Source organism: Microtus oregoni, unplaced genomic scaffold (genome assembly GCF_018167655.1).
Source record: "Microtus oregoni isolate MIOR12 unplaced genomic scaffold, Mior012 000012F_ref0000307, whole genome shotgun sequence".
Classification (NCBI taxonomy): domain Eukaryota; kingdom Metazoa; phylum Chordata; class Mammalia; order Rodentia; family Cricetidae; genus Microtus; species Microtus oregoni.
This window is the reverse complement of record NW_024543071.1, coordinates 578,474-605,574: the sequence shown is the minus strand read 5'-3', so window position 1 is coordinate 605,574 and position 27,101 is coordinate 578,474. Positions and strand designations below refer to the sequence as shown.

Sequence of the window (27,101 nt, the reverse complement as noted above, 5' to 3'; positions counted from 1 at the left end):
AATAAAATGAGTCTGGTTGATAATGTCTATTTTGTCTGTAGGGAATTGTCCCTAACAGAGATCAGATAGGTCATGGCTTATTTTACTCAGTTCAAATTCCATCCAGAGGCCAAATTTCATCAAACTATGCTTCTAAATGACTCTACTCTACAGGTCAACAAACTTTTATGTAAAAGGTATGAAATAAGTTTCCAGAAAAATAAAACAAACAAACAAACAAAAAACACCTGGTCTAAGGACACAGCTCAATGGGTAAAATGCTTATCATGCAAGTGTAAGAATTTTGGTTCAAATCCTGAGAACCCACATAAACTTGTACACTGTAGTATATGTCTGTAATCTCAGTACTCATACAAAGAAATGGGAGGCAAAGACGGAAGAATTTCCAGAAGATTGCAGGCCAATAGATCTGATATAAGTACCCCTTACTCAATCAAAGGACACCTGAAACTGTCCTCTGACCTCCACATGGCACATACACACTCACATTAATACACGCAAATGCGTGCATAGGCACACATGCATACAAAGATTACAAAATGGCCACATCTGTATTAAACAGTCTGAAAACCTGGTTAAGTAACTGGAACTTCCATCATTGTGGAGAGCTGGAATGCTGCAGGTTAAGAGCCAAATTATCTTGAGCTGTCGCTGGCCCTCTAGATCATTTCTCATCGCTTGCCTCTGTGTGACTGCTATGCATATTTTCCCTAAGGCGATATGAACCCTACTCACCCCAGACAGGGCAGCAACAACAGACCAAAGAATGATTCTACCCAAGTCCATCTTGACAAACCATAAGTTTACTGCGTTTACTTGCAGAGAATCAGTAAAGGTTACTTATAGGAACACAGACAACCTCAAAGCAACTACACCACTGAAAAGTCTTACCCCACATGGATGACAGCCTCCTCCTAGTTGCAGAGCAGAATCCGTACCCCCTCTTTGTAAACCTTGCACATTCTATATACTCTGTCACCTCCCAAGACCACGGGCGTGGGCAGAATCACATATAACTGGAAAGGAGGTGGACAGAAGAGAGGCTCCCGGGTGATGGCCAATGACCCTTACCATCCCTTCCTCCCAGGAGGGAACACCAGCAGGCACAATCTTGAGAGTCTTTTGCAAGTAGTCACAGCTAATCTGATGAGGATGGTAATGGCTCCTTACGCCCAGAGGACAGTGTACTATAAAGGTCACTTAGCATCCTATGACTCCTGAGCAAACCTTTTAGAAATGTACAGATACCTTGATTTTACCACTCAAAGTCTAAGAGTGTCATCAGACAGCATCGAAAGCCTATAGTAGAGATTTCTTGCTTTGCAATGTTCCTACCAACATAAAAGTGCCTTGATTTACGATTCTTTGTTTTGTAACTGTAAAAGTTTTGTGAAACTGTTAGCACGTGGAGCTTGGAATTGGGGAAACCTAAATCTGTCTTCCTCAGCCATGGTCACCTGTATTTATTTGACTCTAGAATAAACTGTCATTTCCTCTGAGGCCAGAGGTGTGTTTTTGTGTCCTCAAAACTCAGAGAACAAGCAGTTTACCTTTGTGATTCACAGTCTCTGAGGCTGCTCAGAGCAGCCTCAACACTGAACAAGCAAGCGCACTGAAAATCGACATTCAGAAAGTTTAGGTGTCACACAATATTCTTTATTTCGTTCAATGTTGTTTGTTTATTTAGAGACAAGTTATCACCATGTGGCCCAGATTAGACTCAAACTCACAATTCTCTTAGCCTCCCAAGTGCTAAGATTATGAGCACACACCACAATATCCAGCTTACAAACATTTCATAACCATACAGTTATTCTCAGCTCAGCCTAAATTTGCCCCACAGGCCACGACAAACTGAACCCTATATTAATCCATCCACAAAAAGCCAAGAACCAAGGGTCTGGACCCCACAAATCACTCTGCCCTTCCTTGCCTTTGCACTGACCTCTGATTCCCAGATTGGCACTAGTTCCTAGGACCCAAGATAGAGTCACCACTATCCACTCCCTCACCTGCCTTAACAAGCCTCTCTTCCCAGAGATCATTGACAACCCTATGGGAATTGAAAAGCAAGAATTGATTTGTCTTTTCTTTCTTTTTTCTTTTTTTAATTTCTTTTCTTTTAAATTTCATTTTACATTCCAACTTCAGTTCTCCCTCCCACCCCTCTTCCAGTCCCTCTCTCCTCTCCACCCCCAGCCACCCTCCCACCCCCTCCTCCCAATGGGTAAAGGCTCCCATGGAGGGACATTAAGTTGGGGCAGGACCAAGCCCCTCACTCCTGCATTAAGGCTGAGCATGGCATCCCACCAAAGAGAATGGGCTCCAACAAGCTAGCTCATGCACCAGGGATAGATCCTGGTCCTACTGCCAGGGGTACCTCAGATAGTCCAAGCTTCGCCACTGTCTCCCACATATGAGGGCCTAGTTAGGTACCATGGAGGCTCCACAGCTGTCAGTCTAGAGTTCATGCATTTCCCCAAGCTTGGTTCAGCTGTCTCTGGAGATTTCTCCATCATGACCTTGACCTTCCTTGCTCTTATATTCCTTCCTCCCTCTCTTTGATTGGACTCCTGGAGCTCGGCCTGGTGCTTGGTTGTTCCATCAGTTACTGGATGAAGGCTCTATGATAATAGTTGGAGTATTCACCAAGCTGGTTACAGGGGAAAACCAGCAAAGAAATTCTACCCTTGGGCTGAACAGGGGCTCAGGGGGCAGAGTATTCATCTACACTCATAAAGCCCTAGTTCCATCTCCAGTACCGCACACCCTGGAGGTGTGAGCATAGGAGTGCACACCTGTAATCCCAGCACCTGGGACAGAGGCAGGAGAATCAGAATTTCAAAGTTCTTCTCAACTTCACAATGAGCGCAAGGCCATCCTCTACTGTGTGAGACTCCATTTCAAAGGAGGAAGAAGAAGAGGAGATAAAAGAGGACAAGGAGAGAAAAGAAAAATCCTATCCTTACCACCAGCTTGCAGCCCCTGGCCTAAATTCCAAGGCATGCCTAGCCACAGGTAAGACTGCTAAATCATTTTCAAGTTACACAGATGGGTTGCTTCTCACAAACTTCCCACTCTGTTTCATTCCTGATGCTCTCATGACACTCAAGTCTTTTCCAGTGGATTAGTTTTTATCTGCCAGCCAGTTCTATAATCTCTATCCCCTGGGGTCAAGTTCAAAGAGAATTCCAATGTGATTAGGTAAAGTTATGCAAGTCATAGATTTATGTACTACTGTGCTATTCTTTGTGATGTCGGCACTGGGGGCAGGGACTCTTAGGAGCTTCAGTGGTTCCGCTGATTTCCTAAGATATTAACTCATCTGTCTCCACTGTGGATGAAAGCACATTGGGACATTTGAAATTCAAAGTTATGGTGCTCTCAGTTGAAGAGGAGGAGACCCAAAAGGAAGATAATTAGCAAGAGAGGACCTGTGATGAATGCCGGCTGTTTGTGAATGCATGCGGCTCACGGAGAGGGGTAGGTATTTCAGTCCGTCACCACTGTGAAATTGAACTGTAAATGGTACCTGGATCAGTGGGCTGGAACTGCCCCATGCAGGGAGTTAATGGAAACAGGGAGAGGTTTTTTCTTTTAACAAAGTACTTGAACAATTATATTAGCACACCCACAGAGCAAGGACCAGCACTGGGTTACCCAGGCATTTAGTAGCAAAATAAATTCCCTGACAGCCTTTGTGAGCCAGATTCTCTGGTCCTGATTGGCCACTAAAAGAAAGCTATAACTGGGATCCAATGTCCGCTGCAGCCACTCATAAGTCTGCTCAAGGTATTCAGGTCACATCTGTTTCCCTGGGGAAGACTCATCTATCAGGAGTAATTATCACCACCCCACTTTCCACAAGCAAGAGTCCCATTTTACAGGGTTTCCTGGGCAAAGCTAGGGCTATATTGAGTCTGCTGACTGGATTGCTTCATTTTCTACTGCAATAGGACGGACCCTTAGCATTCTGAAATGATTTTATGACTCATCCCCCAAATCAAACTCAAGCAAGCTTTGAGCTCAGTCAAAATTCTCAGGGTGAGGGCAGGCAGAAAGACGCTCAGTGGGTTAAAGCACTGTTGCCTACCCTGAAACCCACATGGGAAGAAGACCACAGCAACTATTATGGAGGAAAACATTTAACTGCGGCTGGCTTATAGTTTCAGAGGTTTAGTCCATTATCATCATAGCAGCACGCAGGCAGACACCATGCTGGAGAAGGAGCTGAGGGTTCTACATCTTGATGCGCAGGTATCAGAAGGAGACTGTGTGCCACACTGGCCAAACTTGAGCTTTTAAGACCTCAAAGTCCACCTCCACAGTGACACACTTCCTCCAATAAGGCCACACTTATCCTAACAAGACCAGACCTCCTAATAGTGCCAGTCCCTATGGGCCAAGCATTCAAACACATGAGTCTATGGGGGCATTTACTATTCAAATCACCACAGAGCCCATACTGCTTTTCTAGAAGACCTAAGATCAATTCCCAGCATCTTTGTCAGGAGGTTCACAACTACCTGTAACGCCAGTCCCTTGGGATCTGACACTTACCTCTGTCCTTTGAGTGCAACCTCACATATATGGATACACCCCCCAACACAGAGAGAGAGACAGAGACAGAGAGAGAGGGAGAGAGATTAAAACCAATAAATAAACTCACCAAGAAGGGGGAAGTAGATGGGTCAGACCTTGAAGAAGAAACTGGAGAGAAAATGGGAGGAAGAAAAAACAAAATAAAGACTGAAGTCCCACTCTGATCTATGAAAACTGAGCCAAACAGGTATGTCTGATAACCTCATGGTGTTTTTTGGTTTTGTTTTGTTTTTATTTTTGTTTTATTAAATCTGTTTGCATTGAAGGCCATGCTGTCTCTGAAGAGGACCAAGGCCAAGAAACAAGGAGTCCAGGGGAAGAAGCTATTAGCCAGGCAGCAAAAAGTTGATAGGGAGAGAGTTTAATGCAAATCTGTTATTTACATTAGTTGCTTCCTGAGCTGCTCACTGTGCACTCATGGTGGGGTTTTATAGGGAGCAGATACTAGCAAGAGAAAAGCAGTTTAGTGTCTACGTGTTAGCAGGTGGGTTAACAAGACCAGGTCTCACCCTGCTGCTCTCTAGTGTGACCTTATGTACACAGATGTTACTTATCAATGTGAACTGTAAGACTAAAAAGAAAAAAGAAATTATTCCATGACTCTCTAATGCTATTAATCTTAGCTCCTTCCCTGAGGGAAAAATATATGAAGGAATCTATATAGGAAGAAGTCTAGTAAAGACTCTGTAGTTGACTAAAGTAACTTTTTTTTAACTCAAGAGATACATCAACATATCACATTTACAGCTTTTGGGAAATCCCAGTTCAAATTTTAAAAACAACCATTTCAAGGGATAGGAGAGATAGCTCAGGGGTTAAGAGCATTTGCTGCTCTTGCAAAGGACATGGGTTCTTTCCCAGCACCCACATGGTGACTGACAACTTCCAGTTTCAGGGGATCCAACACCCTCTTCTGGCCTCTGCAAGCACTGCATACACATGGTACACACACATACATATCGGCAAAACATGCAAGCATTTGTTTTTATTTTTAAAATAAAACGATTCTAAATGTGTCATATTTGTGGAAGTACTAGAAATCCAAAAATCAGTTTAATTACATTTGTGAACGTCAATACTATTAATTGATGTGTTTCTTACAAACACAGCCCTTATATGTATTCTTCTCAGATGAATGCCAAAATATTTAAAAATAAAATAGGGTATTAAAGATTTACCTCACAATAATATGTGCCAAAGACTTAATTATTTCCTTTCTTAGACTATTTTGTGTGTGTGTGTGTGTGTGTGTGTGTGTGCGTGCGCGCGCGCGTACATGTATATACCAAGTATTTATGGGAGCCCAAGGAGAGCAGAAGAGCTGTTGGAAGCTGGGTGTGAATGAGGATCAGTTGTGAGCTGCCCATAGGGTTCCAAGAACTGAACTCAGATCACCTGGAAGAACAGCAAGCATTCCTAACTGCTGATCCACCTCTCCAGCTCCCTAATTAAACATTTATTAAAAGAAGACTTGCAAATGGTCAGCAGATGTATGAAAAAGGCTCATGACCACTGATCTTCAAAATATGACATCACCTCACACCTGTGAGATGGATGATTATCAGAAGGACAAAAAGGAGGTGCTGGTGACGGTGTGCCTACAATGGAACTTGTGAGCTACTGATGAGGCTGTGTCTATACAGTCCTTATGGGAAACAATTCAAAACCAAGACTCTGATCCCCAAGTGTTCTGTTAGCTCTACTCTGAGTTTCAGTCAAACTGAAAGGGCAGCCGCAGTTCCTTGTCCACTGGAATATTATTCACCATAGCTAAACAGAGATGCAAATTAGGTGCCCATGAATGTGAATGAATAAAGGAAATGAGGTGTATACACACAGCAGAATGCCATTAAGCCTTCAAAAGAAACAGACCCTCATTTCAAACATCAGAGATAAACATGGAGGGGATTGTGCTAAGTGATATAAGCCAGGGATAGAAAGACAAATACTGTATGATGTACCTAGATGTTGACTCTAAAGAAGTTGAATTCTTAGCAGAAGAGAGTAGATGATGGTTGCCAGGAGCTGAGGAGAGGGTAGATGGAAAGGAGAAACACTAACAAAAGGACGTAAGATGTCAGGCAGGCAGGAGGAATAAGCTTTAGGGATCTCTCTATAGGATAAATAATTATTCATTGCACATTTCAAAATTGCTAAACTGTTTGGTGTTCTCCCACGAAAGAAGCGGCTAGTGGGGACTAAAAAGATGGCTCTACAGTCCAGAGCACTTGTTGCTCCACGGAGAACCTTGGTTGGGTTCCCAGCATTCACATGCAAGCTCACAACTATCTGTAACTTTTATACCAGGGGATCTGATGCCCTTTTCTGACCTCTGTGGGCATCAGGAATGCATGTGAAGCAAATACATACATGCGGGAAAACACATAATTTTTTTTTAGTATTTGAAAAAATGTATGTGAGGTGATGGGTTTCTCAGCTAACCTGATTTCATCATTATACATGGTATAAATACATCAAAATATCATATTGTGTCTCATAAACGTACAGAATTATCAATTAAACCAAAAGTAAAATTATATGAAATATTATTTAGAAATAAACAGCATGGGAGTAAACCTGATTGGTTAGGAATTGATAATGGGAACATCAGGTCACGTTATCATTTTATATTTTACACATATTTAATTTTCTAATATAAATAAGGCAGAAAAGAGGGAGACCAATACATTATTCATCAGCATCCAGAGTAGGATGGTTTTTGGGCCTATCCTGAATTGCCTGGATGATTTTGCAAAGAAGTTGGAGGTCTTGTATGTGCAGACAGGGGAGAGTCAGGTTAGTGATGTTGTGTTGATTCTTATATGTGCACAGACTAAAGAGGCTCATTATGACTCACAGAAAGGTAAAAAAAAAAATGTTCTGAACCAACTGGGAAGGCGTCCAGATACTCAATCTGTCACCTTTCTGTGGTAAGAGAGACCTAATGCTGCCTTCTGCTTAAGGTCATTAAAACCTAGTGCATTTAGTTGCTTAGTCCCTGAGTAAAGCTCAGGGGTCAGAGAACATAGCTCCCTCTTTTCCAGAACAAATATTCTTGAACCAGCCGTGTTCAGCTTTAGAGAATGTCAGAATCATGAGTTGAAAGTGCAGTGTCAACCAACTCCACACCAGACTTCTGAGGGCAAGCCTACGAGAACCACAGTCCTTAACAACCCCTCAAGCTTCCAGAACAGGTTCTCTTCCAAGATAAGGGGGAGGAGGGGGAGGCTTTTACTCACTCCCTACTCTTCCCACCAGTTCCAACTAAGGACGTGCAAGACCACCATGTCCCTAACCTGCAGAACAAATGTTTGAAATGTGTCTTAATGGTGATTGAGAGTCACAGAAGATAATAAAGACATAAAGATAGAGATTAAGGCTTACTCACCGTGAGGGATATTTGACGGAAGCAGCTTAAGGGAGAAGAAGCTTTTCACTGGCTTATGGTTTTGGGAGTTTCAGTTCATCATGTAAGGAAGGCACAGCAGCCTGAGGAGCTACTTAGTGCTGGTGATGAGACTATGAGGCTCCTCACATGGAGACTGGATGGGGAAGCAAACAGAGAGGCCAAGCTAGAACCCTCAGGCGCCTGTCTTCAGTGAGCCAGCTGCACCAGAGAGGTTCACAAGTTCTTAAAATAACACTACCAGCTATACAGCTGTTCAAACACACGAGCCAGGAGGACAGTTCATGAACAAACTGCTAACGGCCTAGGCCAGTTGATATCTACTTCTGTGAAACTCGTGCCTTGACACCCCTCACCCCCCGCCCCACCCCCTCCACTGATCTGACCAGCTCCTGCAGAGATTGGCAATCTTTCCAATTATTCTCTCTTCCTGTGTGTCCAAGAAGAGGGAGGGGTCTCCTGGAAGACAGCAGATCCGGCAGATGGGGCTGACTGCCTGAGGACATCTTTGAGCTCCAGACCTGGAAGAGGAAATATCAAAAGGAAAGAAGGCTTTCCTTTGTGGCCTGTCCAACTCCATGCACTCCCCCCCCACCCTCTGGGATTTTTCATCTTCTTCAGAATAGTCCAGTCACCTCTACTCAGTCCTTCCCATCCTTTCAACCTTCTAATTCTTTTTCCATCCTTCTCTCTTCTTTTCTTAAAAAGAGACAGAACATGCCATAGTCCTGATGAAATTCCACTTAGGCTCCCCTTTGCCTCAAAAACATAGTCTGCTACCTTGAACAACATCAAAGGCCTCATCCTCCTCTTCTGCCCATCCAGTGTCCTGCCTGGTCTACAACCATCCGGCCCTCTGTATCTCCTGTGAGCCTTTATCCAGGAACCTGACCTCCTCTTCCCTTCACAGAAATTTCCCTGGTGCCTCCATCAAAATGAGTAGCTCACCTAGAGCAGGGTCCTGCCAACTGGAGTCACACATCTGTTTTATTCTGCTAGCTACCCTGCATGTTGTTTCTCCTACTAGATGGAGTCTTCTCTCAGAACATGCCTGGCTTGGTGTGTGTGTTATAGATGGGTGTCTGTTGACTAGACTAAACAAACTGTCCTCTAATGTTTGAAAGACGAAAGTTTGTCTTCTAAGTAAGCCAATCACCACTAATGGCCACGATAAACAGGAATCTCTAAATGGGGGCATAAAACTGTCTTCCACTCCCACTCCCAAACAAAGGCTCACCTTCCCTAATCAACTTAACTTCAGGAAGTGGGGATAGTGTCTAAGTTAGCTGCTATAGTGACATAATGTGGACTGGGCAGCTTAGATACAACAGGAAGGTATTGCTTATAAACCTGGAGCCTAGAAGCCCCAGCTCAGGACACCAGCATGGTTGGGTTCTAGTGAGGGCATCCTTCTGGCCTGCACACTGAAGGCTTCTCCCTGAATTTTAACATGGTAAAGAGATTGTGAAAGAGACCTCTGGGTTGCTCTCACAAGGACACTGATCCTTCCATGAAGTCTTTACCCTGTTACTTATCTCCGTAAAGCTTCACTTTCTAATTCTGTGGATATCCTCATGAAACAGAGGGCACAAACATTCTGCCCATACAATGGAGATTCCTTCTGAATTCTAAATGGACTAAGAAACGTCTATAGCCCCAGAGCTGTGTTACTTTTTATTATTGTGACAGAATGTCTATGATAAATAACTTAAAAGGAGGAATAACTTCATATTTTCAAAGGTTTCAGTCCATGGTTGACTAATCACTTTGGGCATGTGGTAAGGAAGAGCATCATGGTGGGAACACATAGAGGAACAAAACTGCTCATCTCATAACATCCATAAACCAATGAGAGATTAGAAGAAGATGGTCCTAAAACATAAAACGTGCCCACTGTGATCCACTTCTTCCAAACAGGTCTTACTTCCTCAAAGTTCAACGGTCTCTTAATGTCATCAGCTGTATACAAAGTCTTCAAAGTGTGAACTTTGTGAGCTGGAAATCTAAGGTCCCAAACATATTATTAGTGTACTCACCAAGGAGCTGTGCCAGCTATGGCATCGAATTGATACACACAGGCACAGCAGAGGTACAGTCTCTATACCCATCAGTCATGTGAAGGTCAAACTCCTATAGTCAACAGATAGCAGGATGCACACAGTCAATCCTGAAGGAGGTTGAGCCAGCATGGCTTCTTACATATCCCTGAGAGTGACCAGGAAAGAGCTTTATCCTTGACCTTTGTGGTCTCAAATCTTAAAGAGATTGAAACACAGTTTGGCAGTAATGAGACTCATTCTATACCCTTTTAAGCCAGAAGTACTTTAAAAAGTGCTCAAAAAAATCCATTCCTACAATACTTAGTAAGATGTAAACTTTACCAGCTCTTTGGAGGGAAGACATTTTAGATTACAAACCACAAGTAAAGCCTCATAAAAAATCACATTTATCAATCCTCTGCCAGTGTCCTCCACCCCTTTAGCTAGCGTGCCTCCTGTTATGATTCACATCTATACGTCCCTAAGGACTGGCACACTCTTATTCCCTAGGGAAGCACTATTCAGAGGTGAGGCTTCTGGGAAATGACTGCATCATGATGGCTGTGACCTAATCTTTGGGTTAATCTGCTTGTTGATGGACTCATAATCTGGTAGGTTTAGGAGGTGATAGAAGCTAAGAGATAGGGCTGAGTTGGAGGAAGTAGGTCACTGGGGAGTGTACCCTAAGAAAACTGTCTTATCTCTGGTTCATGTTAATGTTCCTATTCTCTCTCTCTCTCTCTCTCTCTCTCTCTCTCTCTCTCTCTCCCCTCCCCCTTCCTACCTCCCATTCCCTTTTTTTCCTCCCTCCTTCTCCCTCTCTCTCCCCTCTTCCTACCAATCTATCTTTCCTCCTCCCTACCCTTTCGCCTGTCTGCCCTAAGTAGCTCTACCAAAACCATGTTTATGCGCACTCAGGACCCAAAAACCATGGAGTGAAGTGACCTGAACTGAAACCTTTGATATTATGATTCAAAATAAATCTGTCCTCCTTTAAGTTGAAGTCCTCAGATATTTTGTCACAATATATTAAGTCACTGCCCAAATTATTCTATTATCCTCATTTCTAGTCTTTACCAGAATCCCTAGTAAGCCAAAAGGACACTAGCCATCAATTGCAACTTGCAGGATGGGTAAACTTATTCTCCGGCCACATTTAGGCCTCTTAAAATATATTCTTAAGTTAACCCCCACCCCCAAAATATATATCTTGGTATGAGAAAGAGTGTCATCAAGAGAATAAACTGGTCTCCATAAGGACACAAGGATAATATCATTGTTGCTTCTTTCATGATTCAGGCACTGTTTTCGACTCTGACATGCAATGCCCCACAGGCTGTCTCCAGATCACCCAAAGTCATTACTAATAAGATAAGAAAATCTAGTCCCAGAAATATTGAGTGGCTATACCCAAGTCAAACACTAATAGAAGACAAACGAATGGCAAAGATTTGAACAGCCATTTCTCAAAAACATCAAGTGATCAATGAACACAGGAAATAGTGCTTAAAACTTTAGGGCAATGCAAGTGAAAGCAATGAAATGCCACTTCACACTTACTAAGACAGCTGTACCCTGACAGACCAGTGACAAGCGCTAGTGAGGGTAGAGAAAATGTAGGCTCCTCCTGCATTCTTGGTGGGACTGTGAAGTGGTTCAGCCACTCTGCGAAGCAGTGTGGCAGCTCCTCTGGAAATTAAACATAGGATTACCATATGATTCAGCAAGTCTCATTGCAAGGTATGTGTGCCATAGGATGGATAAGATATTTGTATCAATATAACTCGAAACCAGGAGGTGTAAACAACACAAGTGCCCATGGAAAGACAAGAGGCTGTAGGAAAAGAAATACAATAGACCCATTAATAGAATTTTATGCAGTGAAATTGAGGATGCTGAGCCATGCTGTGCCATAAATAAGCCTCCCAAACACTATGCTAAATGAAGACCATCAACACAAAAGGCTGTAGATTGTGTGATTTGAATGACATGACATGCCTGAAATAGACAAATCACAGAAATAGAAAACAGATCAGTGACTGCTCGGGGCTGGATGGAGGAGAAGTGGGAAGTGGATGCTCATGAACATGGAGTTTTATTTTTAGTGATGATGAGATAATCTGGAATTAGTGTCAGTAGTTGCAAAATCTTGTAGAGTATAACACCCCCCCAAAGGGTAATTTTATAGTACATAAATTACATCTCAAAAAACAAAGCCAGTTAATAAACATAGCAGTCTAAGTGAACACTCGGTCTCTGCAATCTGTCCTACCAAGAGTTGGTCACAGTTAGGGCCACTTATGAGGAATATTTTGTTATCATACTTTGCTGAGAGAGAAACTTTTTTTCCAACAAGGTTTCATGTAGCCTAGGCTGGTCTTGAACTTGCTGTGTAGTTGAGAATAAACTTGAACTTCTCATTCTCTTGTCTCCATCTCCCAGGTGCTGGGGTTACAAGTATGTGACACCATGCTTGGTTTATGTGGTACTAGGAATCCAAGCTGATGATTTGTGTGCTCAGCAAGCAGTCCACCCACTGAGCTCTGTCCCCAGCACAGAAGCTGACATTCCTTCTTATCCAATGACTTTGAGAAGGTCCTGTACTTACAGCCAATTGGATCAAAGGTGGGTCTGAAGTACCTGCAGACTGATCAGAACTGTGACATCAATAGCCTGACTCAAGATCACTGATCAGATCAATCAGATTCCCACCCTCCACATTTACCTTCTTTCTGGAATGTGGGACTGGGGAAAAGGGATGAAAAGTCAAGGCCAAAGCAGGAGAACTGGGCATGAGGATATGAGAAAGACCTGAATTGAAGTCAGCCTCCAGAGACAGTGAGCAAACAGAAACCAGGATGAAGCAGCAATGACCCAGAAGCCAAGGATGGAGCCAGAAGAGGAAGGAGAGGGCAGTGAGGGAAAGAGAGTCTGGGGCAGATGCCATCCTTTGTGTGGTCCTGGTCCTTAGGCTCCAGGATTCTGACGTTAGTAATCCTGGAGACCCAGTTGGGGCTCCCAAGGGCTCTTCACTGGTCCCCACGGTACCCACCTGCCCTACACATGAGCAAGTTCAAGTGGGGTCTGCTGCCTGCACTGAAAAGAGATCACCTAGACTCCTCAGCAGGCATCTTTAGCCTTCAGCCTTGAGCTTCCTGTACTGGTGGCCCTGGGGAGAGCCTCTTGGTGAGCTGTTCCTTTCAGAGAAGACAGCAAATCCCAAAAGACAGTATGGGAAAATAGCCAAGACAGCACAGGCAGCTGCCTGACATTCAGGTAGAGGCCTGGATGCAATAACTGAATAGGGGCTTCCGAAGCTCTTGGCCTTCCCCAGCAAAAAGGAGGTGTCACCAAGTGTCAAGGTTACCAGATGGGTGTGTTCCGTACCTTTCCTTTGTCTCCTGACTCGACGTGATTTAGATGCTGTTTCCCCCGCCAATCTACTGAGCAGAGAATAAGAACCAATGTGGAATAACCAAGGTGGCTGGGAGGACATCTCTAGGCCGACCTTGAACACATTCGTTTTCTTCAAAGTAAGAAGACATTTCATGTTTCACTTTTAATGAGAAAAGAAAAAGAACTATTGCTGGAACTATTTACCTTCATCTCCTGTGCCAAGAGACTAGGAGATTTGTTGGCTTTGATCTCCACTTGTTTAATTATCAGGAAATGGAGTACGTCTGAGCTGGCAGGATCAGCAAGGCTCACTCTTGCTGCAGAAGTTGGCAGTGGGGCACCCAGAAACCCAGCCTTTCATTTTCCCAGATCAAAGCTGAGCCAGCCCTAAGATGTAAGAGTTTTTGATAAAATGGTGGGGTCTAGCTTGGAGGGGGGTCACTGAACCAGCCATGTGATCTCGCTTCTTCCTCCCCGACAAAGGGAAGGACCCTGTGCAGCTCACGTATACCAGATCTCACAGGCAATCCCAGCACTCTGCACACCCACCAGTTCTGTTCTTGCCAGTAGCCTCAACGCTTGTTTAGAAGCTTCCAGCTATGATTTTGGGGAGTCCCTTCTTGATCCTTATCCACACAGCCTGAGAAGGTATAGAGGAAGCTAAGAGATGGGGTACAAGGCAGAAGATGGCTTTTGGAGGGGGATAGAACACTTGTAACGGGGAGGCTAGGGTTTGACTTCTCAGTAACTCAGGGATGTCGGTAACCATGGAAACAAGGTCATCCAACATTCAGGGAGGGCACCTAAAAGGCCTGTGTGGTTCTATGCACTGAATGACTTTTGTAACCAGAATTGTGCTACATAATGAAGAAAGCCCATGGCATCATGATGATGATGATGATACTGATGATGATGACCGCTGTTTATTGAGCACTCATTCAGTCATGTGCAATGAAAAGATTTAATCCTCCCAAACACAATGGTAATCAATACTGTAATGGTCTGTCCCGTCCCTTTAAGAGACAAACCCCGCCCACTCCCTCCCCCATCCGCTGAGGCAAACAGATCTTCCTTCTGCTTCCAGCCTGAGTTCCTTACTTTCTGTCTCTCTCCTGAAGAGGCAGCTTCTGCCTCTCTCCCTTCTCCCCACTTCTCCCCTCTGCCCCTCCCCCCCGCCTCTCTTTGCTCTTCCCCTTTCTCCCCTTCCCCCTTTCCCTTTCCCCTTCATAACCCACTAAATAAATACCCACTTTCTCTGCATGGCTCTCTGTCTCTCACCCACTGCAGGGCTCCCTGCCTGGGACAGGCTGCCTTCATGGCCCACCCCACCATGGTCTCTGACAGCTGCCACTGCCACCATTCAGGGACCTGCTGCATTTTATTTTTACCATAACAAATACTACTATTATCCCCATCTGACAGATAAGGAAACCAAAGCCAGGGAGGTAAGTAACTCATTCAACTTCACATAGCTACTGAGTCACAGAGTCCGGTAGAAAGATGTTACACTCCCCTTATATTCCAACCAGAGAGAGAGAGGGAAATAACTCTACTGAAACATAAACCAACAAAAGAATATAATATACACTTAAAATGCCCAGCCTTAGGAAAGTGTCAGAAAATTAAAGCCTGTTACTCACTGACTGAGACTCGCAAGAGAAAGACCAGTTCCACAAATTTTGAGCCAAATCTGAAGCAAGCTTTAATTAAGTACTGGTGGCCAGGATGAGGGGCTCAGACTAGGACCACTTTGGGGTTACCAGAAAATGGTAACAAGTTGCATTTTGCAAAAGCTTAAAAAGCCAAACCCATAAGACGACCGCATTTCCCATCAGGTCCAATCAGGGGCAAGCATATATCCTGATGGACCTCCTGCCTCCATCCAATCAGGGGCAAACATACATTCTGACAAATTTCTTCCTGCCTACATGTGATCAATCAAGTCCAGTGGAGTTGGGGCAAACAAGTTTATTTAAGGGAGTGAAAAAATAAATCATAGCCTCCAGTATGTCAAGAATTATCTGTCTTTGGGCAAAAGATTTACAGGCTAGAAGCATTTTTATTTCATGGGTCTCTTAGGCACAATAATTAAAACTTAAAAACACAACAGACTCTCAGAAGACTTTGCACCAAACACAGCACACTGCCTGTTTCTGAAAATAAAGTTGGATTGGCACACAGCCACACACACCCTTCAGTGACATGTTGTCTAGAACCACTTTTACCTCACCCTGGCAGAATCAGGAGCTCTCAACTGAGATCTAAAATATTTATTCTCTGGCCCTTTAAAGTTTGCCAAGGCCCTCTCATACAATTGGTTGGTTGGGTTTGCCTGGTCTGGTGGAGAGCTTGAGATGCAAGACTTTATATTTTAAAACCAGTGAAATCCTGGACAAACTGAGATATCTTTCCTGCACTCAGTACAGTGCTGGGATATCTGTAGGACATCAAGACCATTCCAAACAGGAAAGACCAGTCTGAGTCTGGAAGAAGACAAGCACAAGACACTTGTGGGAGGTAAGGCTAGGTGATAGCCCAGAGCACAGTGCCTACTGGGAAGCATCTACCAAAATCTCCACCAAAGTGACATTCATGCAACACTGACATCAAAAACTGATCCCATCTGTTAGAACAGTCTGTAAATGTATGCCCAGATGTTGAGTGTAGAGGTGCATGTGTCTTTGGGGAGGTGATTACATGAATAAGCCTAAATCAATATGACCACTCCCACCCCCAGCTCCACTAACCTTTTTTTAAAGCAGGGTCTCATGCAGCCCAAGATAGCCTCAAACTGTTTTCGTAGCTGAGGATGACCTTCAACTGCTGGTCCTCCTGCCTTTGCCTCCTGAGTGCTGGGATTACAGGAGTGCACCCCCACACCCAGGTGAAGAAGTGCTGAGGATCGAACCTGAATTCTAGGCAAGTACCCACCCCAGCCTTACCCTTGCCTCTTGAAAGGTGACTTTGAAGTTCTTCTCACCTTGATCCCTTGATTTTGAGTTCAGCTAAGCAATTTGACATGGTCAAAGTGATGTTGGTTGACCTGACTCCAGCAGAGATTTGAAGAGCCCTTGTTTGGAGATTTCTTCATCTCTCATTCTTCTTTTAACTTGAGCACATGTCTGGAGACTGTATAGCAAAACAAAATCATCTTAGTTTCCCTTGTCAAGGATACCTGAGGTCATCCTATTGGTAATTGACTCACAGACAAGAACAAGTCCAGCCCAGTCTAGAAGAGCAGCCCAATTGGGATCAGCCTAAATTGTCAACTGCAAACTTGTGAGCTCAAAAAATACCCAACTTAAAGCTACTGAATCTGGAGGCTGTTTATTATACAGCACTACTGTATAACTAAGTAGTTGACAAACAGGTTAAAAGGTAGGATATCAGCCATTAAAATATACAAGGCTTATCAGTATTTGCTGATGTGGAAAGATATCCAGTCACATTAACTAAAAACACAGCAAAAACTGTGCTTAAAGGCTAGAGAGATAGCTCAACAGTACAGTACTTGTTGCTCTATATGAAAACCTGAGTTTGACCCCTAGCACCACTTAAGAAGTTCTTGGACTTGTAATCCCAGTGTGAGGGGAGACAGAGACAGCACAGCCTGGCCTATTTAGTGATTCTCAGTCACAATGAGAGACTACGACTCAAAACACAAGATGGATGGGTGTGAGGAACAACACCTATGGGTGACCTCTAGCCTCTACACACACACACACACACACACACACACACACACACACACACACACACATTGGTGCTTAAGGTCTAAACTATTTTTCACAAATTTTGAGAATTCTTTTCTGTATTCCTATTCTGTATTCCTTAAATTATTAAAATGTATACATGCTATCTTTACAGACAAAAAAAACACTTGGAAATATCAACAAAGACTGTAGCTATCTACATTTTTCAAAATGTAGCCTTCCAATCCTAGGAAATTGCTCTCTGTGTCCCTGCTATCAACCCTAGAATGGAATGCGACCTTGAGTTCTTATTTGCACAGGCCCAGGAGATTTGATCCCACGCCAATGGGTGGGAGAGTGGGCACAAAGCCCCAGAGAGACGGTTCATGAAAATCCTAGAGAAGAAATCCTCCTTTCCAACTCTCTACAGAGCAAGGAAATTAGCCATGGAACAAACCCCAGCCATGTTTTTAGAAATCCTTCCGTGTAAGTCATAATATTTTGGGAGTGAGATTTACTTTAGAATATTTTAATAACTCTAGCACTGTGACTAGAAGTCCTTTGTAGCTGGTCTCAGGGGCCTTCCTGGGATGCTGCACTTAATGAGGTTTATAATTCAATATAACTACATCTGCATCTTTAATTATGCCTAACATTTAATCTTCATTGCTCCACTTGAATTGGAAGAGCTAAAATTAGGCCTGCTGTAGTTTAATCTGACAATAAACATCCATGACATTTAGAGCAAAAATGTACTCATTTCATTAGAGTAGCCGACACATTTACCATTTGCCTGAACTGAACAAACACTCTCACAACCCTCCTGACTGTAGCAGAGATCACTGTTTAAAGGCTCTTCCTGCAGACTTCTAGACTCTGACGTGGCTAAGTACCCAACACCATAATTTTACAATCAAGAACACTGACTGAACTTTAATGTTAAACTGACTGGCCCAAGAACATATAGCAAATTAACAGGTGGAGTATGTTATAGGAAATAAGACCCAGGACCTAACAGGTCTCAGAACACTGGGACACTAAACACTAAAAAGCCCCATTTAAGACAGAGAGTGGGAATCAGACTTACTGATTTAAAGCTGGGGCAGTGGCTAAAGAACATGTCACTAGACAGTACTAGGACTGTCATTTACATCAGGAGAGAGTACAGAAAGCATCCTCCAGCAACAGGGGGACCGCATCACCTGCAGCCTCGGTGGCAGCAACTGTGACATGCTTCCTACCTGCCCACCATAAGACCTGATTCATCACCATGAGTCTTCACTTTGAAGTGGGCCCCCGGGCTGGTGAAAGTTACTGTAAAATCACTCATGAGAGGAGAGTAAGACAGCAGAGAGGGGGAGACAAAGCAAGACATTTAAGATGAGCCTGGAAACCAAAGCTACCAAGTGATAAGAAAGACAGCATGGCTAACTGGGAGTGCTGCATGCTCACCACAAAACGAAAATAATGGAGCAGTCTAAAAAAGATAAGGAAGTAACTATGTTGACAACCTTAAGGAGATGACATTATGAAAGAATGGACTCTAAAAAAATAGAAACAACCAACTACAAAACAAAAATGGACCATATGATGGCAAAAGCAATTTCTTTAGGGCATGAACATGGCATGGCCGTTGGCCATTAAATGTAGGTTGCTATGGTGACCTTACATAACACTTGGCCCTGTAGTCATGGCAACAAAATAAGCAGAATAATGCAACGTTAGCTAGGGCTACGGTGATGACAACGGCAGGGGCTGTTAACAACCCCCTAGTAAGGGGAATGTCACAGGACCCTCACCTGAAATTCCACTTAGTACCTCCTTCTGCTCTTCTTGGATGTGATCTTGAAAGGTGAAAGGTTAACTAAAGATGTGATTCTCTGATGCAGCTGGTGAGCTGGTGATAAGTGGGCCTTGCCAATGATGCAGCTGTTTCTGAGTTATCAACACTCTTATAAGTAACTCTCAATCATGCTCCTGTAAGAAAGACCAATCTACTCATTGGCTCACCAAGGCAGACTTAAGTAGAATCATTGCCCTATCTGGGGTGCATATATAAAAGTTTACATCTCCTGAGGAACAGTAACATAGCAGGCCAAGTTTTAAAAAGTCAGAAATCCTGGAATGAAAAATGTGAAGTCATTGAAGCTACTTGAGTTGCAGGGGAGGCTGGGAAAGGCTTTGGGAACATGTCCAGGATAGACAAACTGAAGCCTATAGAAGTTTATGAAGATGAGAAGCATCCCTGACTGGGTGAGATAACTTCTGTGACCACCCAACTCTGAGCTGCATCCCTCAAAGACCATGGTGAGTTCCAACTAAATTAACAACTCAACAACTCCAGCGCTTCAGGTTACAAAAAGTTGAACAAAAGATAATCCCCTGCTCTCAGGGATCAAAGAGAGCAGCTACTCTGTGCCAAAGCAAAAGAAATGATGTAAGGCCAGTTTTTATTTTATTTATGCCTATGGGAGTTTTGCCTGCAAGCTTGTCTGTGCACCACATACCTGGTACCCACAGAGGCCAGAAGAGGATATCAGATCCTTGTGAACTACAGACAGTTGTGAGCCACCATGTGGATGCTGGGAATCTGAGTGCCCTGTGCTATTACTTGGGGCCATGGTGTCATCTGAGCCAGTATTGCCGCAGAGAGCCATATCTAGGTTCATAGCTCCTGATACCATCAAAGGTAATGCCGACACTAGGGGTCTGAGGCCATTTTGGTGTTTGAGGGCCATGCTGCTACAGGGGCCATGCCAATCTGAGTGGCCTGTGCTGCCACCTGGGGCTATGATGACATCCAAGCCCAGGATGTACCAATGACTATGTCTGGGTCCGTGGTCCTACCACAGACAAGTTCTATGTTGATGTCTATCACACATGGTACCACCAAAGACCACACAGATGCCCAGGGAGGAAGGGAGAAAGCAAGCACTCAGAAGGAAGCTGTGTCAGATTCCAACCTTTCTGTAAAAGATGGCAATAAAGGACCTGGAGATAACCCTTCCACTTTCAGTTCACATATCCAAAAGTAATTGATAATAAATGAAATCAGTGTAAATGAGTCATAAATGATCTCAAGTGCTGGGCCCACCTTCCATGGACTAAGCTACTTATCATGCTATGGACAGACAGCTTTTTAACTGGTATCTTCTTTTTCAACAAAGTTGAAACAAATAACCCCAGAGATTGCAGTTTTTTTTTTCATTAGCCATTTTTCTTAGTCTTTTAGGACAGGATCTCACTATGCAGCCCACATTGGTCTGATTTAGCTATCTATGTAGCTGAGGCTGGCCTTGAATTTGTAATTCTTTTGCCTCTACCTCCCAACTACTGGAATGACAGGCATACACCATCATGCCAGCCTTAAATTAACATTTCTGTACTAGAGTGAATATCTATATGTAATATGTTTAATTTTCCAGACGTTCTTTAAACCAGTTCTAACAGGTTCCTATATTAATTAAGAAATTAATTCAATAAACATTAAATTTTGAGGTGAAATGAAATAATTCTGGACTCAGCAGTATACGAAATCTCTGTACCAGGAAGTCAGAGACAGGCGGATCCTCGAGGTTCCCTGGGCAGTCAGTCTAATAGAAAGGCAAGCTCCAGAGTCAGTGGGAGATCCTGCCTCAAAAAGATAGAGAGGAACAGGGGAAGACACTTGATGTCGACAACTGCCCCTCACAAATGTTCACACATATGCACCTGAGAATATGAGCATAAGCACATATGCACACGCGCGCACACACACACACACACACACACACACACACACACACTCACATAAGGAGGAGGGGAAAAACAGATGTCTCTGATGACTTCATGAAGTTCAGTGTCCCACAGTTCTAAAGCCCATTGCCCGCATGAGCATCCACTCAGGCAATACCATAAAGCTCCTTAAGTCGGTCAACATGACTTTATTGTCATTGTTAGCTTTAGTTTGGGTTTGGTTTGGTTTGTTTGTTTGTTTTTTGAGGGTTTTTTTTTTTGTTATTTTTAGTTCGGGTTTGTTTTGGGGTTTTTTTGTTTAGTTTTTTATATTTTTTGTTTTGAGACAGGGCCTTATTAGCCTTGAATTCATTGTATAGCTCAGGTTGGCCTCAAACTTGTGGTCCTCCTACTTCTGTATCCCTAGTGCAAGGATTATAACCATGTCTCACCTTTTCCTGTACAAGTGGACTTGTTAAATGCAGTTTTTTAAAAAAATCCCAGTGGCTGCTACACCCTTCCCCAGCACCTTGAGTATCCCAATTAGCTCCAAGGAAAAAAATAATTTCTGCTTCTCCACCCTCCACTCACCCAGCCTTCCTCAAATGGCCGCCAGCTGGCATTATTGATCTTTATTGAATTGAATCCCAAGAGGCCTCCAGATTCACAGAAGGCTGTTCTGTGGTGTTGTGAGCCAGCCTTGGGAAGCACAGGCCCAGCGTGGAGCCCACTTGCAAAGGAATCTGGTCCCCAGCCCCTCCTTCCCTTCCTCCTACACAAAGGGCAGCTTTACTCAGGAAGCTGTGCTCTCTGATTGATTTCTAACCACAGCAGCAGGTTCCTGCACTGTTGCATGCTGCTTCTGGCTACTCACTTGGAATCACAGCAGCTGAGAATTTGCAATTAGCTTCATTCTACCAGCATGAAATAGAAATACGCCGCCGCAGAGGCTGGGCTTTGGAGAGACAGGAATCTGGGGTCTTTCTCGCCTCTCTGTGAACACCAGTCTCTGTTACACCATCATCTGGAAGTCTGAGCACTGAAGACTGTGGTGTCACCATCTTCCTGTAAAAGAAAAGACAGGCAGAGTGAGAAAGCTTCCAGGGAAGGACAAAGGAGCAGCCAGCCCATTAAAAGTCACCACAGTCACTTCAGCTGGCAAAGAACCTGGTGTTAATGACCCTAGGCCATGCATACCACCATGGTGGCCACATATTTTTTTTTAGCCTCTGTGTTTTATTAAGTTTTGACATCCTAGGGTTTTGCTGATGCTGGAGAGCCTGTCCCTTTGAGGGAAAGGTTCATAGAGACAGTTAAGACTGGCCTACAAACATCTGAGTTAGGGTTTCTATTGTTATGAAAAACACCAACGACCAAAAGCAATATGGGAAGAAAAGAGTTTGTTTCAGCTTAGAGCTTGGAGTCTATTATCAGAGCAGGAACTCCAGGCAGAAACAAACTCTTTTCTCTGTGAACACCAGTCTCTGTTACACCATCATCTGGAAGTCTGAGCACTGAAGACTGTGGTGTCACCATCTTCCTGTAAAAGAAAAGACAGGCAGAGTGAGAAAGCTTCCAGGGAAGGACAAAGGAGCAGCCAGCCCATTAAAAGTCACCACAGTCACTTCTGATGCAGAGGCCATGGGGGAGTGACTTGCTCAAGCTGCTTTTTTTTCTTTTAATTTTTTGCTGCTGCTGCTGATGGTGGTAGTGGTTTTTCGTTGGGTTGGTTTTGTTTTTGTTTTTGTTTTTCAAACCAGGATCTCTCTGGGTAGCCTTGGCTGTCTTGGAACTCATTCCACAGATCACGCTGGCCTCAAACTGACAGAGATCTGCCTGCCTCTGCCTCCCGAGTGCTGGCATTAAAGGTATGCACCACCACCCAGCTAAGACTGTCTTCTTGTACCATGCGGGACCATATCCCTAAGGATGGCACCACCCACAGTAAGTTGGACTCTCCAACATCAATCACCAATCAAGAAAATGCTCCACAGGCCAATCTTTTGAAGGCATTTTCTCAATTAATATTCCTTCTTCCCAGATATCTTAGTTAGGGTTTTATTGCTGTGAAGAGACACCATGACTATGGCAACTTTTATAAAGGAAAACATTTAATTGGGGCTGACTTACAGTTCAGAGGTTTAGTCTATTATCGTAGCAGGAAGCAAGGAGGCATGTGGGCAGGCACGATGCTAGAGAAGGAGTTGAGAGTTCTACTGGCCTGGCTTGAGCATCTGTGACCTCAAAGCTTGCCACCAGTGGCATACTACCTCCAACAAGGCCACACCTCCCAACAGTGCCAGTCCCTATGAGCCTATGGGGCCATTTTCACTCAAACTTCCACATCAGCTATGTCTAGGTTTGTGTCAAAGAGACAAAAACCAACCAGTTATCCTTCATACACAAGCCAACCAACCCAAATTACCTAATCATCTTAACAGCCCTCATACACCAAGGCAGCACTGACTTTCCCATGCCTGAGGTCAGCCCAGAGACAGGTACCCAGCAACCAGACACCAGCTTTTTAGCCTGGAACCCCCAGTGTTATGTAAATTTACTCAACCTTGGTTTTCCTTGCCAATACCCCAGTGAAGACTCACTATGGCCTTGTACTCTTTGCTTTCTTACTAACCTAGGTGCTTCCTCCTGTGTCCTTGGGCAGTTTAGCATGTCTGTCTTCTTGGGAACTGCAATATGTTCTTCTTCCAAGTTCCTTTTATATTTGTCATCTTACCCCATCTGATTAAAACAAAATCCCAGATACATTTAAAGGAAAACCCAGTCAACTGTAGGGTACTCTATGCTAAGTACACTTGCATGCCCTGTCTTAAGCAATGTCTACCATATTACAATACAGGAATCATTAGCTCTGTTCTGTATGTGAGGAGGACAGAGCTCATAGGTTGATTAACTTGCCAACACTGGCTGGCAGGGAGACTGATCCTGAGCTAAAAATGTCACCATAGTCTTTTTAAGATGTGTAAGAAATTTTGAAGATGGTATATGGTGGGAGAATTGGGAATTGTTGATAAAACATTAAATATCTTTATTTTAGAATGGAAACATATTAGTGGAAATAAAACATGTTAAGTAAACATATTCAAAATACGTAATCAGGTGTTTTCTATCTCAAATGCCCGGTCCCAAATAATTGACTCAGAGGCTGAATTATAAATGATCGGCCACAAGCTCAGGCTTATTACTAACTGGCTCTTACAACTTAACCCATTTCTATTAATCCATGTATTGCCCTAAGGCTTGTGGTCTTTACCTCTATCCCATTTTGTATGTCCGAGTCATTCTCCATCTGGCTGGCAACTTCTCTCACTCCACCTTTCTTCATCGCATCATTCTCAGTTTGGCTGTCCCACCTAACTTTATCCTCTTCAGTTATAGGCCAGTCCGCTTGTTTATTAAACCAATCACAGTGACAAATCTTCACACTGCACAAAAGGATTTTCCACAGCAAAAACAGATATTGGCAAAAAAATGGACATTAGGAGGAGCTTGCCAGTGTCAAGCATCAAAGCCTTTGACTTTCTCATGCTGTCAAGCAAAAATGAACCCTGTTAGAATGCAGCCTACTGGGACAGAGTCCAGCCTAGGGCATCTCTCCATGATATCCCAGATACACGGATATGTGCTCTTCGTTAAGTGGCTAGTTACATCTCAGATACAGCAGGCTTAATGAAGCCCCCATTGTATTGATCACAATTAGCTTATAAGGACATTATCAATTGGGGCTGGGTAATTCTTAGTTATGGAGAAATGCCCTGTGAACTGTAGAGTACTTAATATTACTCCTGGTCTTTACACTGGATTCCAGAAGCATCTCCCCATACTCTCCTAAGTCATGAAAACTAGTAACAGCTCTAGATATTACTAAATGTGTACAAAACCACCCCCTCCCTCCACTGAGAACCACCGAGTTAGACAAAACCATCCATGACTCGATCCTGCATCATCTGTTCTAACTGTGGCCACCAGTATCCGAGAGAAAACCCCAGGACTCAGGTTGTGGAGTTTAACTTTGTGGTAAGGGATGAATTTACGGCTGTCACTGTATTCTAACTCTCTGCTCCTACTATGGAGGGGAGAAAAAAAACCCAAAGACAGGACTCCGTTATGTTAAAGAGAAGCCAGGTAAAAGCCATGTGTTCTTTCATTTTCCTGGGTACCTGGAGTTAGGAATGAGAAGGACCTTGGACCACAAATTCTGAAACATAGGACTCAGGACCAGTGTGGCGCTTAACGCTACTTGCTTTTGAGTGAGTCTTCTTTTCCTTCATTAGCCTCAGTTTTAACTTCTAGTTTGGAGGTTGTGTTTCCATTCCAGTTTGTCCATTCAGTGAAGATCCTAGAAATGATGAAGGATAAATTAGGATTCATTAGCTTTACGAGGCTGAATTCCCAATTGGGAAACAGATTTAGGTAAGAAAGAGTCAGTTGTTTGTCAGCTCCTAGTCAGGCTGAGAAGACCATGAAACTCAGGAGGGAAATCTCACCATAGTACAGGAAGAGGGCAATTATTGCCCTCATATGACATGGGGAAATGCTGACCAACACTAGTTCCAGACCCTCCTAGACTAGATATTTTGTGAGCATAAGACTATGTGACTACTGCTCCCTTGGGGCACACTAAGACAAGAACTGTTGAATCTTATTAACCAAAGCATCCCCCAGCCTCAGGTTCATCCCAATATTTGCTACAACTGAAACAAAACAGGCCTACTTCAAGACCTGTGTCAGCCCAGGGCTGCATCTAAAGAAACCAAGTACAATTCCTTAAAATTTCCTTGGAAAGGAACTGCTACACACCTCAAGAGAAAGATAATGTTAGCTACTTTGCCCAACACTGTGACAGAAATGAGGAAGGATTTTATTTTGAGTGGGAACAGTTCATCACAGTGAGAAAGGCATGCAGAATAACCAGCTCCTGAGAAGGGGGTGGGACAGAAAGCCTGGGCTAGAACTCTCAAGCCCCACTCCTACATCCCTATGCCTGCCAGCTAGGCCCCATGTCATAAGGTTCCACGACCTCGCAAAATAATATCATTACTCTCCCATCCCCAAAGCCTCTGTCTTCTATCTTTCATTGTGCCATTGCTAAGAGTGTTGCAAAATCACAGTCAACTACTGTGTCCGCTAGAAACAGATGCGGCCGCTTGAATCAGAAAAATATAATTGTCAGAGGCTTAAACATCAAAGTTCTGGGAATTGTCTTCTAGGGCTTCTCTAGCCTTGCCCCTGTGCCTTCCATTCTCCCCTCTGCTGTGTGAAACATGGTCACAAGCAGGTCTCAGAGTTTCCAATGATCTTCTAGTCTCAGACAGAAAGCAAGACAAGAAAGCCACATTCATATCCATTTAGGACATTTCCCCCAAGTTTTGCTAGGGTTTGGGAGAAAAACATTTGTTTGTGTGTATATATGTATGCACGCATATGTGACATGGTACTCATGTGGAGGTCAGAGGACAGCCTAGGAGAATCAGTTCTCTCCTTTTATCATGTAAGTCCTGGGGATCAAACTCAGATATTTACCACCTGAGCCACCTTGCCAATCCCTGAAAAGACTGTTGATCCTGTGGTAATAACAAAACCTGGACAAAATAAAAATCATACACTTTTTGGGTCTTGAAAACAGTAAAGGATACTAAGGAAGCCCTGATTAAATGAATTCTAGAAGGAAGCAAGCCCTTTACAGGTGAGCAGAGGAGTAGGGTCAGTTCCGTACCTGAAAAATACTGAGGAACTGGTCTAGGAATGAGGGGTGTGGCATTCAGGGAGAGAGCATCCAGGGATGAGGTGGAATCAACCTAGACTTAGACTGTGTATCCATCAACATCCATCAGTGATACACAGTTAATTCTCAGAGTTCAGGACCAGGGATGTTTTTCATGACTTTGGCTTAAGACAATCTGGTGATCCAGTTGAATTATCACCACTGATCATTGCCTGTGAGGCTGGAAGTCACTAGGGGGCAGTTAGAAAGGAAACTAAATATGGAAAAAGCAGGAATAAACAGGAATGACAAGGGTGAACTGAGCAGCACAGGGACACCATGAAAGCACAGTAAAAGACTGTGAATATGGCTCAGTTGATAGAGTGCCTAGCTGGTATGCAGGAAACCCTGCGTTCACTCCTCTAGACTGCATAAATCTGTCATAATGACACACTCCTGTAATCTCAGTTTGCAAGAGGAGGAAGAGGCAAGGGGATCAGAGATTCAAGATCATCTTCATCTGCATAGTG

General features: G+C 43.7%; 1 long non-coding RNA gene across 1 annotated transcript in view; it reads right to left on the bottom strand.

Moving 5' to 3' along the window:
* Window positions 1-8,333, bottom strand: part of LOC121454268 — a 41,158-nt gene extending 32,825 nt beyond the window's left edge. Inside the window, exons 1-2 of the long non-coding RNA XR_005975200.1 lie at window positions 7,991-8,333; window positions 4,670-4,710 (exon numbers count right to left, since the gene is read on the bottom strand). This is a non-coding gene — a long non-coding RNA (uncharacterized LOC121454268). The remainder of the gene's footprint in view (window positions 1-4,669; window positions 4,711-7,990) is intronic.
* Window positions 8,334-27,101: the final 18,768 nt, after the last annotated feature.